This window comes from Medicago sativa, chromosome 7 (assembly GCF_051527215.1).
Source record: "Medicago sativa cultivar Bolivia chromosome 7, Bolivia_mono, whole genome shotgun sequence".
In the NCBI taxonomy this organism is placed as follows: domain Eukaryota; kingdom Viridiplantae; phylum Streptophyta; class Magnoliopsida; order Fabales; family Fabaceae; genus Medicago; species Medicago sativa.
In genome coordinates, this window is record NC_140755.1 from 36274597 (window position 1) to 36291664 (window position 17068).

Sequence of the window (17068 nt, forward strand, 5' to 3'; positions counted from 1 at the left end):
TTGTTTAATTTATAATCTTGAGTGGTTAATGTAAAATTTAAGAGTGTATTTGTATTTAATTTTTAGTGTTCATAAGTTTTTTAATGCTCTCGCCTTGAATGTTGAGTATTTCCTCATTTATATATATAAATAGATGTATCTTCGAATATTCATGTAGTAAAAAAAATTTCTCTCAAAAAAAAAATGTAGTAAAAAATTTAATTTATTTGATTACTTAGTATTGATTCCAAACAAAATTGATCAATATATAAAGAATATCGTTAAGATTATAGATATGTTGTATGGAAAGAAGCACTTTCATATTAAGACTCTTTCTAGTTTCACCCCATATAATCATAGTTACACCCAAATTTATTAAAATTTTTACAATAATACCAAAATTACCCTCTTCATCTAAATTTCTAAAAACCCTTCTTTTACTATCATTCTGAACCCTCGCCCCTTTTTCACTCACAAACCACCATGGATATGCAATCAATACATACTAAAATCGTCAATTGAATCAACAACTCTTCCATTGATACGTACTAGATTAATACAAGTAAATGAATTTCATAAATTTCTTCAAGTTTCTATTTATCGTTTGCTCTATGATTTATGGATGTTTATAGTTGTTGTTAATTTCACGTTTGTCTATCTCCATTGATTTGTTTGATTTAAGTTTACGTAGAAAGGTAACGTAATTTAAGTTTACATATAGGTCTCACGTGAATTTAGTTTACGTACATATTCTAAAAAGGAATAACATACACCTAAACCCAGTTTACTTGGTGTATGTAAACTCAGTTTACATAAACTACGTAAACTCAGTTTACATGAACTAAAACTCAGTCTTAATTTACTTATGTAAATTCAGTTTACATAGTGTATGTAAACTCAGTTTACTTAACTCATGTAAATTGAGTTTACATACCCTAAACTCAATTTACATGAACTAAAACTCAGTCTTAATTTACTTATGTAAATTCAGTTTACATAGTGTATGTAAATTCAGTTTACATAGTGTATGTAAACTCAGTTTACTTAACTTATGTAAACTGAGTTTACATACCCTACGTAAACTGAGTTTACATACACCGTGTAAACTGATTTTACTTATACATAATTAATGTGCAGTGAACATGAATAAAGGGTATATTAGTAACTTTGGGGTGTAACTTGGATTATTTGGGGTGTGGGCAGTATCTGTCTCATATTAATGAACAAGTGTCTTTCAAATAAGACATTTTATAGATTCTATCGTATTTACTTTTACATTTATTTTTTGCATTTGAGGAAGATTTTGTAAAAGTTTTGTTTGATTTTTTTTTCTCCATTAATTGTGAATTTTTTTTTGTAATTTTTATATTTAGACTTTTATACCATTTTATTTCCATGATGAATAATAATGCAAATCATGGTGAAAATGCCTCTCATTCTTCCGTTGCTTCTAATTTTCCTCAAAGGGATGGAAGGCGTAATCTTGAATGTTTACTATCCCAAATAATGGAGGTCTTAAATAATGATTTCACATTATCTCGACCAATGAATCGGTTATTCTTAATCTAAAGCGGTTAATAAATAACATCGATGTATCTCACTGATGATGAGATGGGTTTTTGTCTTGCAATTAGGTTTTATGTTGATTTATTTCGTGTCAACATTCGTGAGTTGGACGTGGCCCTTACAAAATTTAATTTTGTTCAACAAGAACATGATGTTTTTGAAGATGAATTTAATTTGAACTGTTGTGAAAGTGACTCAAAATTTGAGTTTGGAGGCCAAAATTGATGTTTGCTGAAAGTACAAATCGGGGCCCGATTTTGGCTGTCTTTGGGAGCAGTTTGGTGCTGGAAAAATCGGCGCCCGAATGGTAAAAATCGGGGCCCGATTTTGCGTGCTGTTATTTTTCAGAAACGTATTTTCTGGGCCAGATTCGGTACAATTTTATGGGAGTTACTTTTACTATAAATATAGGCATTGTATCAGTGTAAACCTGGAGATAGAGGGGGCTGAAACAAGGGTTTAGAAAGGCAACAACAAAACTAGGGTTTGTATAAAGTCTGTCTCTTTGAAACAAACACTAGGTTTTGAGGGTTGCTTCACCTTGGGAAACACTATTAGGATTGAGTCTCTTGGTTACGGGAAGAGGCTGGGATTTGGGTAGAATTAGGCGGGAGACTTATTCTTGTAACCCATTGATATCTCTTTTGTAACGTTACTCATCATATAGTGGAACGGAGGGCTGCTCTCTCCCCCAGACTAGGTCAATTTGGACCGAACTGGGTCAACAAATTCTTTGTGTTCTTTCTTCCTTTTCTCTCGCTGTTGTTTTCTACTTTTGGCTTGTGATTATAATTGTTCCATACACTTTGATTTTAGTTGCTTAATTATCCCTTGCTCCACACATCAAGTTGTTATTGGTGTGAGTTTTTCATCGAATTCGCAACAATTGGCGCCCACCGTGGGGCAAGGGTAAAAGGATAATCTAGTACCATGGGTTCGAAGTGGGATATTGAGAAGTTTACCGGAGATAACGATTTTGGGTTATGGAAGGTAAAGATGGAAGCGGTGTTAATACAACAAAAGTGTGAGAAAGCTTTGAAGGGTGAAGGTTCGTTACCGGTCACCATGTCACGAGCGGAGAAGACCGAGATGGTGGACAAGGCCAAGAGTGCCATTATCTTGTGCCTAGGGGATAAAGTTTTGAGAGAAGTAGCAAAGGAACCAATCGCAGCATCGATGTGGGCAAAGCTGGAATCTTTGTATATGACAAAGTCTTTGGCTCATCGGCAATTCCTAAAGCAACAACTTTACTTATTCAGGATGGTAAAGTTAAAGGCCATCATGGAGCTACTTGTGGAGTTCAAAAAAATCATTGGTGATTTAGAGAACATTGAGGTGCGTCTTGAGGATGCGGGTGCTCTGATGGTGTGGTGTTGTTTGGAGGATGAAGAAGGTGATGTGTCTCACCTTGGGATTGATGCCTAGTGGAGCGGTGTTCGTCTGGAGAGACGTTAAACACTCAACATCAGCCTGGAGAGGCGGTGGTAAGAATACTCATGATCAGTCTGGAGAGGCGGAGGCAACAATACTCATGATCTACCTGTTGAGGTGCATGGAGTTTCAAGGTTGAAGACATAGTGGGATGTACGCATTTGCTAGTTGAGGTAGAGTACGCTCAGCTTGAGGTGAAGTTGAACACACCGGTAATGGTACGACTATGGAGGACCTTAGGTGCTATGCTCTATGGTGAGCAAGGGATTTCTTCATGAAGACGGAAGGCATTCCGAAGGTTGAAGAATGTATTGCACGGCTTGCGGGATTACCCTAAAAAAAGGCCAAGGGTGATTGGATGCAAGGAGACCTTCAAGGAAGCGGGAGATGTCATGTGTTGAAGATGTCATGGTGAATGCTTGTGGAACTACCTAAAACTCCTAGTGTAGTTGGACTGCAAGGACTCTTCGAGAAGACGGAAGACGTTCCGATGGCTGAAGAGGTTGAGGTAAAGGCTTGTGGAACTACCTAAAATTCCTAGCGTAGTTGGACTGCAAGTACCTTCGAGAAGGCGGAAGACATTCCGATGGCTGAAGGGATTAGGGTGTAAACTTGTGGAGCTACTTGGTGTAGTGGGAAGCAAGGGAAAGAGCAGCAAGGTGTTGATGTTAAATGGGCATCATCACTAATTTGGAGTCAAGGTGGAGATTATTGTGAAAGTGACTCAAAATTGGAGTTTGGAGGCCAAAATTGATGTTTGCTGAAAGTACAAATCGGCGCCCGAATGGTAAAAATCGGGGCCCGATTTTGCGTGCTGTTATTTTTCAGAAACGTATTTTTTGGGCCAGATTCGGTACAATTTTATGGGAGTTACTTTTACTATAAATATAGGCATTGTATCAGTGTAAACTTGGAGATAGAGGGGGCTGAAACAAGGGTTTAGAAAGGCAACAACAAAACTAGGGTTTGTATAGAGTTTATCTCTTTGAAACAAACACTAGGTTTTGAGGGTTGCTTCACCTTGGGAAACACTATTAAGATTGAGTCTCTTGGTTACGGGAAGAGGCTGGGATTTAGGTAGAATTAGGCGGGAGACTTATTCTTGTAACTCATTGATATCTCTTTTGTAACGTTACTCATCATATAGTGGAACGGAGGGCTGCTCTCTCCCCCAGACTAGGTCAATTTGGACCGAACTGGGTCAACAAATTCTTTGTGTTCTCTCTTCCTTTTCTCTCGCTGTTGTTTTCTACTTTTGGCTTGTGATTATAATTGTTCCATACACTTTGATTTTGGTTGCTTAATTATCCCTTGCTCCACACATCAAGTTGTTATTGGTGTGAGTTTTTCATTGAATTCGCAACATGAACGATCAACAACGTGCTGCAATTTCCAGTGCCATTGAGAAACTTTGGATTGCAAAAACCTCTGCTGATGATTATATCAATAAACTTGAGGAAATACCACAAGAAGATTATGATAAACGGTAAAAAATTGTCAAAGGTATTCAAGACTTGCAAGTTTCCTATATTGAGTTGTCCGAAGCAATTGATGCAAGTTATATTAGAAGAATGGATCTAACTTCAAGGTTGGCAGAGACAAAAATGGATTATGAAGAATCTCTCAAGGGGAGCAAATGAAACACATGGTTGCTTGAGCTTATATTGATCCCGCTTGGTCCAAAGTAACAAAGTTGACTAAAAGGCTAAAAATACCCAATTAATGTAACTCTATATTATGTTATTATTGGTGAAAACTTGCTGCTTTCAAATTTAAAAATCCTCTAAGGTTAATCAATTAGCCTCAGAAAACAATATTCAATAATCATCAAAATCTAAGCAAAACTACATAATACCTTATTTAAAAGTGACTTTGCACCTCAAACATGCTTATTACCAGTATTATTTTTAAACGGCTATTATTACACATAAAATGACATGAAAACCTAAACACTGAGAACCCACTTATATAACTATCTATTTTTGTATAGTTTTTTTATTTTGAGATTGTTAAGACCTCAAACATGATTAGTCAATCCTCTAAGGTTAATCATGAATTTACAGAAATAGTGTAATATCCCGCTTTTTCATGTCGCGACGTAATGCCTGTTAATGACAAAATGCGCGCGTTTAAGGTTATGGGTAATTTTGGTATTTGAGCGAGGGGAGTATTTAAGGACCTTAGGTCCCAAAATATTCATTTGTCTCAAGTTTTCTTCTCTCTAGGTTTTGTGCAAAGACTTAAGCTCTCTTCCCTCTCTAGAAATCGATCCCCATCCTTTCTTTAATCCATCATCACTTAGTGTTTTCTTCTTCAAGCAAGCAATTATGCAAGGAATGAGTAGCTTTTGATGGAAACAACTTAGTATTCTTGAAGCACACTTCCTCCTCTTGATTCCACTTAGCTAGGGTTTGGTGTAGGCATAGAATACTTGAGTTTCACTTCAGTTCAAGCAAGGTGAGTTCTTAGATAGCTTATACTACCTTTGGGTTGTGTGATTTCTTGTGAGACAATATGAATTATGTTAGTTTATGTGCTAGGAGAATTAGTACCCCTTTTTCCATTTATCATTGAAATTCTGTTGTTTGTTGCCATGTAATTGTTCTAAACTGTTTTCTATGTGTTCTGGGTATCTTGTGTGCATTGGAAACTCAATTTTGAGGTTTAGAGGTCAAAAACACGAATTCTGCAGGTCTGGTACTGAAGAACCTCGCTTAAGCGAGAAAATCTCGCTCAAGCAAAATCAATGTCGAATCAAATTTAAATCTCGCTTGGCATCTCGCTTGGATCTCGCTTACGCGAGATTCCACAGCATAACACTTTTTTTGAAAACTTTCTGTGATGCAGTGGTTTCGACGAGGTTTTTCCTTGCAGATTCTTATAACTTTTAAAAACCCCTCAAAGGCAAGTATTCATTGTACATTGCACCTAAAGATATTGGTAATGAAATGCATGAACAACATTAATAATTTCAATGACGAATAACACATGAGATGTTATGACATGATCCTGGATACGGGTAGGAAATAACACTAAGTATGGAAGAAAGCATAGAGCCTCGACATAGAAAGTCGAGAACTAGAATGTTATGCATGAACTTATGTATGTTAAGATGTGAAGCGAGTAGTTTAATCTATTCACTAAGAAAGTATAAGTAAGACATAGGTGTCGTGCCTCTTGTAATTCACACTAGGTTGAATCTCAAGGGGTTTCCATTAGGTGAAACGGGATAAGCTTCGGATAAGGGGCCCATACGACACTAAGGGAGTTCCGATGTTACCTTAGATAGGTTTCCATTGGTTAGATAGGGATTGTGCTCGGGATTACTCCACCCCGGGGATCTCCGTAAAAATGAACTCAGATAATGATATTGTTCAACGCTAACCTCTAACGTAATGAATACAACTATGTATGTTATGATTTTAGACTTGAGTTAGTTATGAAGATTACCGACGACGATCTTAGGTTTTCCTATTCGTCCGGTTTAGAGACGTGTCATGAATATGATAAGTTTTGGCCTGGATGCATTAGTGTATCTCGGTAAAGCGATCTTAGGTTCCCTCGATTGCCTTGAAACGTAAGTTGATAGATAAACCTTTGGCAATATGATATAGCAATGACGGTTCTAGTATGCACTACCGCTAGATAAGTATGTCCACACACGTATAATCAACCGTCAGGTTGTACTGTAGACACGAGGTAACCGTAGGTTTTCCCCGAGGTTACCTATAGCCTAAGATTAGATAGAACTCACTGAGACATTATGTCTCATCCCTTTCCTTATTTGTTCAGGTTCATCGGTTTCTCGTGGCAAAGGTAAGGAGAAAGCTTTGGATTGATCGTGCTTTGTGGAACCAACTTGGTGTTGGACTAGTTGATGCATATGTTACATTATAAGATGTGTTGTAATAAATTTTGTAAACAAGTTTCGTTCGGCTATCTTGTGAAAAATAATGTAACATAAGACTTTGGTTGTCTTTGTATCTGAACTCTCGACATGATGTCGTTTCTGTATATTGTATAATTAATGTATCCAATATCAGTTTTATCGCACTTATTGAATATTCTAGACACTTTCAATTTGGGCGTTACAAATAGTTTATTTATTTATTTTTTAAATGAAAAATATTCTTCTATACCATCAGATGTAGAATCAGTATCATCATGGTCAATGCTTTATATCTCCTTTTTTTTTATTCTTTGTAAATCAGCTGAATGTTCAATGCTCTATAATTTATTGGGTTAATAGTGTTTTGCCCCCTATAATATAGGTCATTTTTGGTTTTACACCCTGTAATTTTTTTTTGATTTACCCCCTGTAAAATATTTTTGTTTTGATTTACCCCCCTAATAGGTCATTCAAAAACCAATTTTTTATTTTTTTTCTTCAGAAATTCTGGTTTTTGAATGACCTATTAGGGGGGTAAATCAAAACAAAAATATTTTACAAGGGTAAATAAAAAAAAAATTTACAGGGTGTAAAACCGAAAATGACCTATATTACAGGAGGTAAAGCACTACTAACCCTAATTTATTTAAACATATGGCAGATAATTTACAAGCATTTATGTGCATGAGTACAGGAATAAAATTTGCTCAGTAAGATTACAAAAGGATACTACACTTTATTTATGTACATTTATATATTCAATGCATGTGGGTTTTGACAGAAACTTCACTTACATACGCTATTTGGCTTCTATATATTTCTATTTGGCCACCACCAAGGTTGTCAGACTCGCGAGTCTACATTGACTCAAAAAGGAACAACGTAGAGGAATTTCACATAGCACCCTGCAGCGCAACGCCGTTATAATGGCTGTTACTTACTATAAAGATCTAATCGCCAATAAAAATTGACTAATCCTTGGTAAGTATAAGTTAAACCATGATTTTAGTTCATGCTAAGCTTACAAACAAGTTTGTCATACAAAGAGAGAATCGAAAAAAATTGGAACAAGTACGTTGTATGCCGTACACAAATTCATACTAATTCAAACAAGCAAATCATCGAACAGAGACTTACCTTCAACAAGTCGATATCAAGCTTTCAATCTATCCCTTGGCATAATACCAACAAATTACATTGGTACTTTTAATTCTCTTTACTCTATTATCTCTCCAATTGTAGTGAATTACTTGATCTTGATGATTGATTGCAAATATCACTATATCACCATTCCCAGAAACACATAATGGGTTTACAATCGATCCAGGAACATAATCGTACTCATATTCACGAGGCCTATAATCCATTTGAAGATTTAGATAACTAATTTTAAGGAATTGAACCCAAGAATCTTCAACTCCAAATTCCTCCATTTGTCATATGATAAAATGTGTTTTCCTGTAATCATAAGAAAAACAAAGACAATCATTCAAGATAAAAAGAGTTGGAGGAAGTGTTGGAGGATTGCATAGCTCTTCCTCACAACATTGAGGTAGTAACAACCGTGTATATGTCTCAGTCCCCAACTCAAGCGAGATAATCACAAATTGTTCAATTGTAACATTATTCAAATGACAATTATATCGGTGACGGGCAACCAATTAATACTATTATTGAAATAAACACCCTGACTCGTAGAAAAACATAAAGGATGATACACCATTTAATTTTATTATCTTTTTTTCAAAGGAATTTTATTATCTTTTTATCACTTATATATTTAATTTCAATATCGTTTAATCATCACAACCTTCCAAATATCTTTATGCATGTGTGTCTGTTTTTTTGTCACGCTAATGCGTATAATTTTTTTTAGCGTTGCATAATGCGTATAATATTTTATAAAATTTTGAGTTTAATTAAAAGTACAAGTATAGATGCCTAAAACAATTACACTTATATATATTTTGCACATCTCTAATATGAAAATTAATGTCTATCAAAAATACAATCTTAACCCTTTTTAATTTTTTGACACGTCATCAAAATTATATCCTTTTGCATCTTTTACTTCAACCTCCCCTATTTTTTCTCTCTTAAAAACAAATTAAAACAAACTCACTCGATTAAACACACTAACTTAATATTATTTTAAAGAACAAACAAAGTTAATCTTAATCTCAATCAAAACAAATTTTCCTATAATTTAACTTCTAAACATCCAAATAGTTAAAAACACTTTATCTATTCTCTATCTCTAATTATGAAACTTAATGTCTACCAAAAATATAATCTTACCCCTTCTTAATTTTTTAACACGTCATCAAAGTTATATCCTTTTGTGTATTTTGCTTCAACCTCCCCCTATTTTTTATTTCTTAAAAACAAATTAAAACAAACTCACTCGATAAAACACACTAACTCAATCTTTTTTTTAAAGAACAAACAAAGTTAATTTTAATCTCGATCAAAACAAGCATTCCTATAATTCAACTTCTAAATATCTATAGAGTTAAAAACAATTTACAATCTATTATCTTTTTCTCTAATTATAAAAGCTAATGACATGTAAAAACACAATTTTGTCTCAGCTTAATATTTTGTCACCTCAACATATATTTACCATTTTTTGTCTTTTGTAACAAAAGATCCTATTTAGTTGAGAGATAAAATAACTTTTAAAAGATTGATCGACCTTAATCTATCTTAAAAAAAAATTCTCTAATCACGGGCACAACCCAACAAACCCGCATGCGAGCGCGAAATCAGGTTACAAAAAATATGAAAAGTGAACATTTGCGAACAATAGTTAATGGACCGACTGTCAACACGATATTAAAATTCAAGTGTCAACAACTCCCTAAATAAATCAGTAAACATAAAAGCTCTTTCGATCTTGAAGAACCAAAGTGCAGACAAACAAGAGACCTTGAAACGTGCAGATCTCAACATATTTGAAAACAATGGAAAATCAAAGAAGTCAGTCCACCATGTCATATTATAAAATAATATTTTTTTTATTGTTGTTTATTATTAATTATTATATCTTTTAGAAATATGAATATAAAACACTCAAAAAATGATAAATGAGTCACTAAATAATATAGTTATTCAATTCATATACGGGGCTCATAACGACATCTTTATCAATATTGAAATCTTTATTAATTTTAATATTTTCACATATTTTTATTTTAGCACTTCATAATATTTAATATCAACTATTTCAATGATTTTATCACGGGCAAATTACTCAAAAAAAATAAAAAAAAATCATGGTCAGTACATTAACCTCGAGGTTTCTTAAATAACACAAACATCCGCTATATTTTTTAACTAAACACTAATCTCCTTTTTTTTTTTATCAAACTGACAAGGACTTCCGTTATATTTTAACACGGTCTAAACTTTGTTAATTCTATTTTTTTAGCAATTAAATTCTTCATACGAGTATGAACTCACATAATTTTCGACAACTTATTGTTCTTGAATCAAGGTGATATAATTTTTAAACTCTAATGTAATAAAAACGCATATATCGAAAATTATTTCCTTTTAATTGATCAACCACAATGTCCATCCACCAAAATTCTTCTCATTTCTATATTCTCTTTTGATCTCTTATGTAATTGTCGATGTTTGATTCTAATTGGTGGTAAAAACAAATGTTGTTATTGTTTCTCCATTGCAAGAAAAAAAATCTCATTTAACTTAATTATGAAAATAGAAAACATATACAAACAAACCAAAATGACCGAAATTAATATATTTACAAAGTTATTGAAATGGATAAAATGAGGGGAGATTGATGTGTTTGAAAAATTAGAAGGGGTGTCTGTGTTATTTAAAAAAATCTCAAGGGAAGTCAATGTAGTTTGCCCTTTTATCATTAATGTCAGCTTTATTCATTAGTTTTTTTTTTCTTCTTATTTTCTTAATTCATATAGCAACACAATGTGCTTTGATGCATAACCCCCGCTTTGAATTAACCCGTGCGAAGCACGGGCCCGTGCTTAGCACGGGTTTGTTGCTAGTTTATTTTGTAACAAACTATGCATATATTTTTCTTATTCAAAAAAACTAAACATGTATGTTTCAATCCCCAATAACTATTTTAGTGGTCCCAAAACTTTAGTTTGAAAGTGAAGGGATAGATGTTGTTTCAATTGTTCGATGCTAGCCTCATCATTATCAATGATGATGATGTCGTCGACATAGACAGACAGATAGATGCAAGTGGTCGGTGAAGAATGTGTTGGAACATTAGTGTGATGTTGGAAAATAAATTGGAAGATTAAACACCAAGTAATCATACTTTGATCTAATGTTGTGTGAATTGAAAAAATAGAGTGTGGGGGTCCCACATAAAATAGAACACACACATTAGTAGTGTTTAAATTGCGGTATTTAATTTTAAATACTTAATAATAATAAAAATAATAGTAATTATTATTTTTATTCAAGAATATCACTTCCCATAAATTTAACTTATGGTGGTTGTGATAAGAATAAGAATTTAATTGAATTTCTTATATTTCCTTCATTCAAATCTAATAGTTTGTTTCCTCCACTTTTGTGGATTTGTTTCTTTTGATCCTATCTACAAGTGTTGTTGAACTGATTAATGGATAAACTTCATTTTAACTTTATCCATTAAGAGTAACTGTTGTCGCAATTTGTGCTAAAACAGTTACAGAATCTCTATATAAATAGAGGACTCCACTCAGTTCAAAAAAACACACCAAATCGGACAGTTGATGCTTCCTGTGCGGTTTCTCTCTTCTCCCTCCGACTTGTGTTAACGAGTTTCTTCTGCTTCTACTCCTTTCTGTCCCTTCGGAATTGAGAGTGTTCTTAAGACCATAGTCCCTTTTCGGTTTAATGTCCCGTCGGAATTAAGAGTGGTCCTAAGTTCATAGTCCCTTCGATAATCTAAGTCCCTTCGGAATAAAGAGTACTATTAAGATCATAGTCCCTTTCGTAATAATAATGTCCCGTCGGAATTATGAATGATCTTAACAGTATATAAATTATTTAAATATTTTTCTATTTGAGGAGAAATGGTGGTATCACCATATTTGAGTGGTCGTAGTACCATATTGAAAGTTTGGAGAACTTAAATGTTAGAATGGTGGAAACACCATATTTGAGTGGTCTTAACACCATATAGAATGGTAATAATACCATATTAAAGTGGTTTCAGTATTAAAGAGTGGTCTTAGTACCATATTTGAAGGTGTAATTCTCGAACGATTAACTACAGTGCAGTAGTTAATCGAACAGTTGTAGCTGGGCTTGTTTTTCCTGGAGGCGGCGTGGTTGATAGTCTACCTTGCACAATTTTGGGTAGTGCCACGAAATGTCTTAAAGAGAGTGACCTGGTCGTGACTCAACCTAGTAACAACGTCGATAGATAATCAAATTTGGAAATTCAAATACAACAGTTTGGAAATCCAAAAAAACAACAGAATGCAAGGAGATGACAGAGTTATCAGCTTCACATCTAGTCATGCCATGCTCTTGGAGAACATTGCTAAACCTTTCGAACCAAAGCTCGAGGAGATTGTTTCAAGCCATAGAGAGATAGCCGAAGTTGACAAACAAGGTGAGAAGTGCCATTAACAATGAATCCTGGTGGTTGTGCCATGTGCACTATTGAAGAATAACATGGAAAGTATAGAAACTCAGATGATCAAAGATAAGGAAGAGGAACACACTACACAACAGTTACTTGCAGCGCAAGCTAACTAAAACCCTAGGCTAGTTTTCATAGCTGTAACAAACTACAAGTTAGTTAGAGCTTAGGGCACAATCACATGTGTGATGTACATGCTAGCTTAGTATGGTACTCATATAGTTGAACTATAAATAACTGTAAGCATTGTCTTCACCAATTAATTCAATGATATTCTCTATTTTCTTCCATATTTCTTTCTTCTCTCTCTCTTTTCTGTTACAGTTTTACTTTCTCAATATGGTATCACGAGCCTCTTGATTCAAGAGAGCTTCTTCTTCCGCTTCGTTTCTTTGTTCCTCTTCTTCAATATCTTCTTCGTTTTCCTCCTCTGTTTTTCTGCTTCCATGGCACCTCGCAACAACAATGGTACAAGTTCTTCATATGAGGTTGCTCTTGATCAAACCAGCCCGTATTTTGTTCACCCTAGTGATGGTCCATCCTCTGTAACGGTTACGCCATTGTTGAATGGTTCTAACTATCATTCTTGGGCTCGTTCGATGCGTAGAGCTCTTGGGGGAAAAATGAAGTATGAGTTTGTTGATGGCACCATTCCACCAGTTACAGATCCGTTTGATCCTTCTTTTCGTGCATGGAATCGGTGCAACATGTTGATTCACTCATGGATCTTGAATTCAGTAGATCCTTCAATTTCTCAATCTATTGTTTTCATGGAAAACGCCATGGATGTGTGGAATGATCTCAAGGAGCGTTTTGCTCAAGGTGATTTGGTACGAATTTCTGAACTTATGCAAGAAATCTATTCTTTACAACAAGATTCCAAATCAGTTACTACATTTTACTCTGAATTGAAAGTGTTATGGGAAGAACTAGAGATATACTTGCCTATGCCTAGTTGTAGTTGCAGAGTTCAGTGTTCTTGTGAGGCTATGCGCACTGCTAGGAAAAATCACATTTTGTTGTATGCTATGCGCTTTCTTACTGGTCTCAATGACAATTTCAACATGGTTAAGTCTCAGATCCTTCTCATGGATCCTCTTCCTCCAATGAATAGGATATTTTCCATGGTGTTGCAGCATGAAAGACAGGGTAACTTTACACAAGGTGTTGAAGATTCTTTACCCTCTATCAATGCTGTGAATACTGGTAAACCTAAGCATGGTAATTCAGGAAATGTGTACAAGAATACCAATCAAGGTTCTACTTTCAACAAGAATAGGGTTTGCACTTTCTGTGGTAGAAGCAATCATACCATAGAAACATGCTACAAGAAGCATGGATACCCTCCTCATCTTCAAAGGAATTTTAATAATTCTTCTTATGCTAATCATGCTGCATCCTCAGAGACTGAAGGTTCCACTCCTGATGAGACTGGGAGAGTTGCTTCTACATCTATTACACCTGAGCAGTATGAAAGGTTAATGAGTTTACTTCAGGTTTCATCTTCTAAACAAGATTCAGTGCCTGCACAAGCTTCTGCGAATCAGGTTTTTTCTATGCCATCTGGTCATACATCAAATGGTAAGCCCAGTACTAGTTCTATTTTTTCTTTAACTTGTCATAGTTTTGCTCTGAACTCCTGGATCATTGATTCAGGAGCTAGTGATCATATCTGTGGAAATGTTCAATGGTTTCATTCTTACAATGAAATCACTCCCATGCATATAAAACTGCCTACTGGCCACTATGCAATAGCTAAACATGCTGGAACCATTAAGTTTAGTTCAGATTTTTCCATTAAACATGTGCTTTATGTTCCTGAATTTCAGTTTAATTTGTTATCTGTGTCAAAAATATCTGATTCACTAAATTGCATAGTTATATTTGATGGTTCCACATGTGTTATTCAGGAAAAGAATACTCAGAAGATGATTGGTTCTGGTGAAAGGAGGGATGAATTATACTACTTGACTCTACCAGATAAGGTTGCTTGCAGTTCAAGTACCATTGATAAACCTTTCACTACTTTACCTGATAGTGCCCTGTGGCATTTCAGACTAGGTCACCTTTCTTTTTCTAGAATGAATGCTTTACATTCTAAATTTCCTTTTGTAAATGTTGATAGCAAAGCTACTTGTGATGTATGCCACTTTGCTAAGCATAGAAAACTCCCCTTTATTCCCAGTTGTAATAAAGCTAAACATCCTTTTGAGCTAATACATTTTGATATTTGGGGTCCCATTTCTGTTAAATCCATACATGGTCATTCATATTTTCTTACTGCAGTAGATGATTTTAGTAGATATACCTGGTTAACTTTGATGAAAACAAAAGCTGAAACTAGACAACATGTTATTGATTTTATTACTCTCATTGAAAATCAGTTTTCCTGTCAAGTTAAAATCATAAGAAGTGATAATGGCCCAGAATTTCTCATGCCAAAATTTTACTCCTCTAAAGGAATTTTACATCAAAGAAGTTGTGTGGAGACTCCTCAGCAAAATGCTAGAGTGGAGAGGAAGCATCAACACATTTTAAACATAGTGAGGGCTTTACTTTTTCAATCAAATCTTCCAAAACATTTTTGGTCTTATGCTGCTATTCATGCTGTTTTCATCATGAATAGAGTGACCAGTCCTATAATTGACAATAACACTCCTTATTTTCTTTTACATAAACAGCCACCTGACCTAAATCAATTGAAAGTTTTTGGTTCTTTGGTTTTTTCTTCCACTTTACAAGCAAACAGAAATAAACTTGCTTCTAGAGCAAGAAAATGTGTTTTTTTGGGATATAAACATGGCATGAAAGGAGTAGTTTTACTTGACATTCACAATAAGGAAATTTTTGTTTCCAGAAATATTACACATCATGAAAATATTTTCCCTTATCAACCTGTTTCTTCACCATCTTTATGGAAATACTATCCTAATACTTCTCCTACATCTTCAAATCAAAACCAAAATCTTAATCCTTCTATTCATGATAATCTTACCTCTTCTGACCAAAATTCTCTCCATACTTCTCCTACACAAACACCACTAAACATAGATGATGATACTCATTCCATCCCTGACCCTACACATGCCCCTTCATCATCATCACCAACAAATACTAGAATTAGGAAGACACCTGCTTATCTGGCAGATTATGTATGTAATTCATCAACTTCTTCTGCACCATCACCAAAGTCTTCAGGTATTCTTTACCCTATTGCATCCTTTCACTCTTATGCACATTTATCACCATCACATAAGTCTTTTTCCATGTCTGTCACTCAATGTACTGAGCCAAAAACCTACAAAGAAGCTTGTCAGTCTGAATGTTGGTTAAAAGCTATGGAATCTGAACTAGATGCATTAGCCAAGAATGGAACATGGTCCATTGTTGATCTTCCCAACAATGTGAAGCCTATTGGTAGCAAGTGGGTTTACAAAGTCAAACACAAAGCAGATGGCAGTGTAGAAAGATACAAAGCCAGATTGGTGGCCAAGGGGTACAATCAAGTTGAAGGTATTGATTTTTTTGATACTTTCTCCCCAGTAGCAAAACTTACCACAGTGAGAATTTTACTTGCCATAGCTTCAATCAAGAACTGGAATTTACATCAATTAGATGTAAACAATGCTTTTCTACATGGAGACTTACAAGAGCATGTTTACATGACCATACCTGAAGGTGTCTCTAGTGAACCAAATAAGGTTTGTAAGCTACATAAGAGTCTCTATGGTTTGAAGCAAGCAAGTAGGAAGTGGTACGAGAAGCTGACCTCTTTGTTGATAGCAGAAGATTACACACAGTCACCATCAGATTACTCCCTTTTCACTCTTCAGCAGGGTCCTGATTTTACTGCTTTGTTAGTTTATGTAGATGACATTATTCTTGCTGGCTCATCTATCACAGAATTCACTAGAATCAAAACCATACTTGACACTCATTTCAAGATCAAAGATTTGGGAACTCTAAAGTATTTCCTAGGTTTAGAGGTTGCTCACTCCAAAAAGGGAATCTCTATTTCACAAAGGAAATACTGTCTTGATCTGTTGGATTCTTCTGGTCTTCTAGCTTCTAAACCTGCTACCACTCCTTTGGACACCTCAATCAAATTGCACCAAGACAATAGCAAACCTTTTGCTGATGTGTCTTGTTACAGGAGACTCATTGGAAGACTCCTTTACCTTAACACTACCAGACCAGACATCACACTAGCAACCCAACAACTGAGTCAGTTTTTGCATGCTCCTACTATTTCACACTACAAAGCTGCTTGTAGAGTCATCAGATATTTAAAACAAAATCCTGGACTTGGATTATTCTTTCCTAGACAATCTGACCTACAAATCCTTGGTTATGTTGATGCTGACTGGGCTGGGTGTATTGACTCTAGAAGATCAACAACAGGCTTCTGTTTCTTCTTGGGTTCATCCTTGATTTCATGGTGTGCAAAGAAACAGGCAACTGTTTCCAGGTCATCTTCAGAGGCAGAGTATAGAGCACTTTCCACTGGGACATGTGAATTACAGTGGCTTCTCTATCTTTTGAAGGATTTACAAATCACATGTACAAAA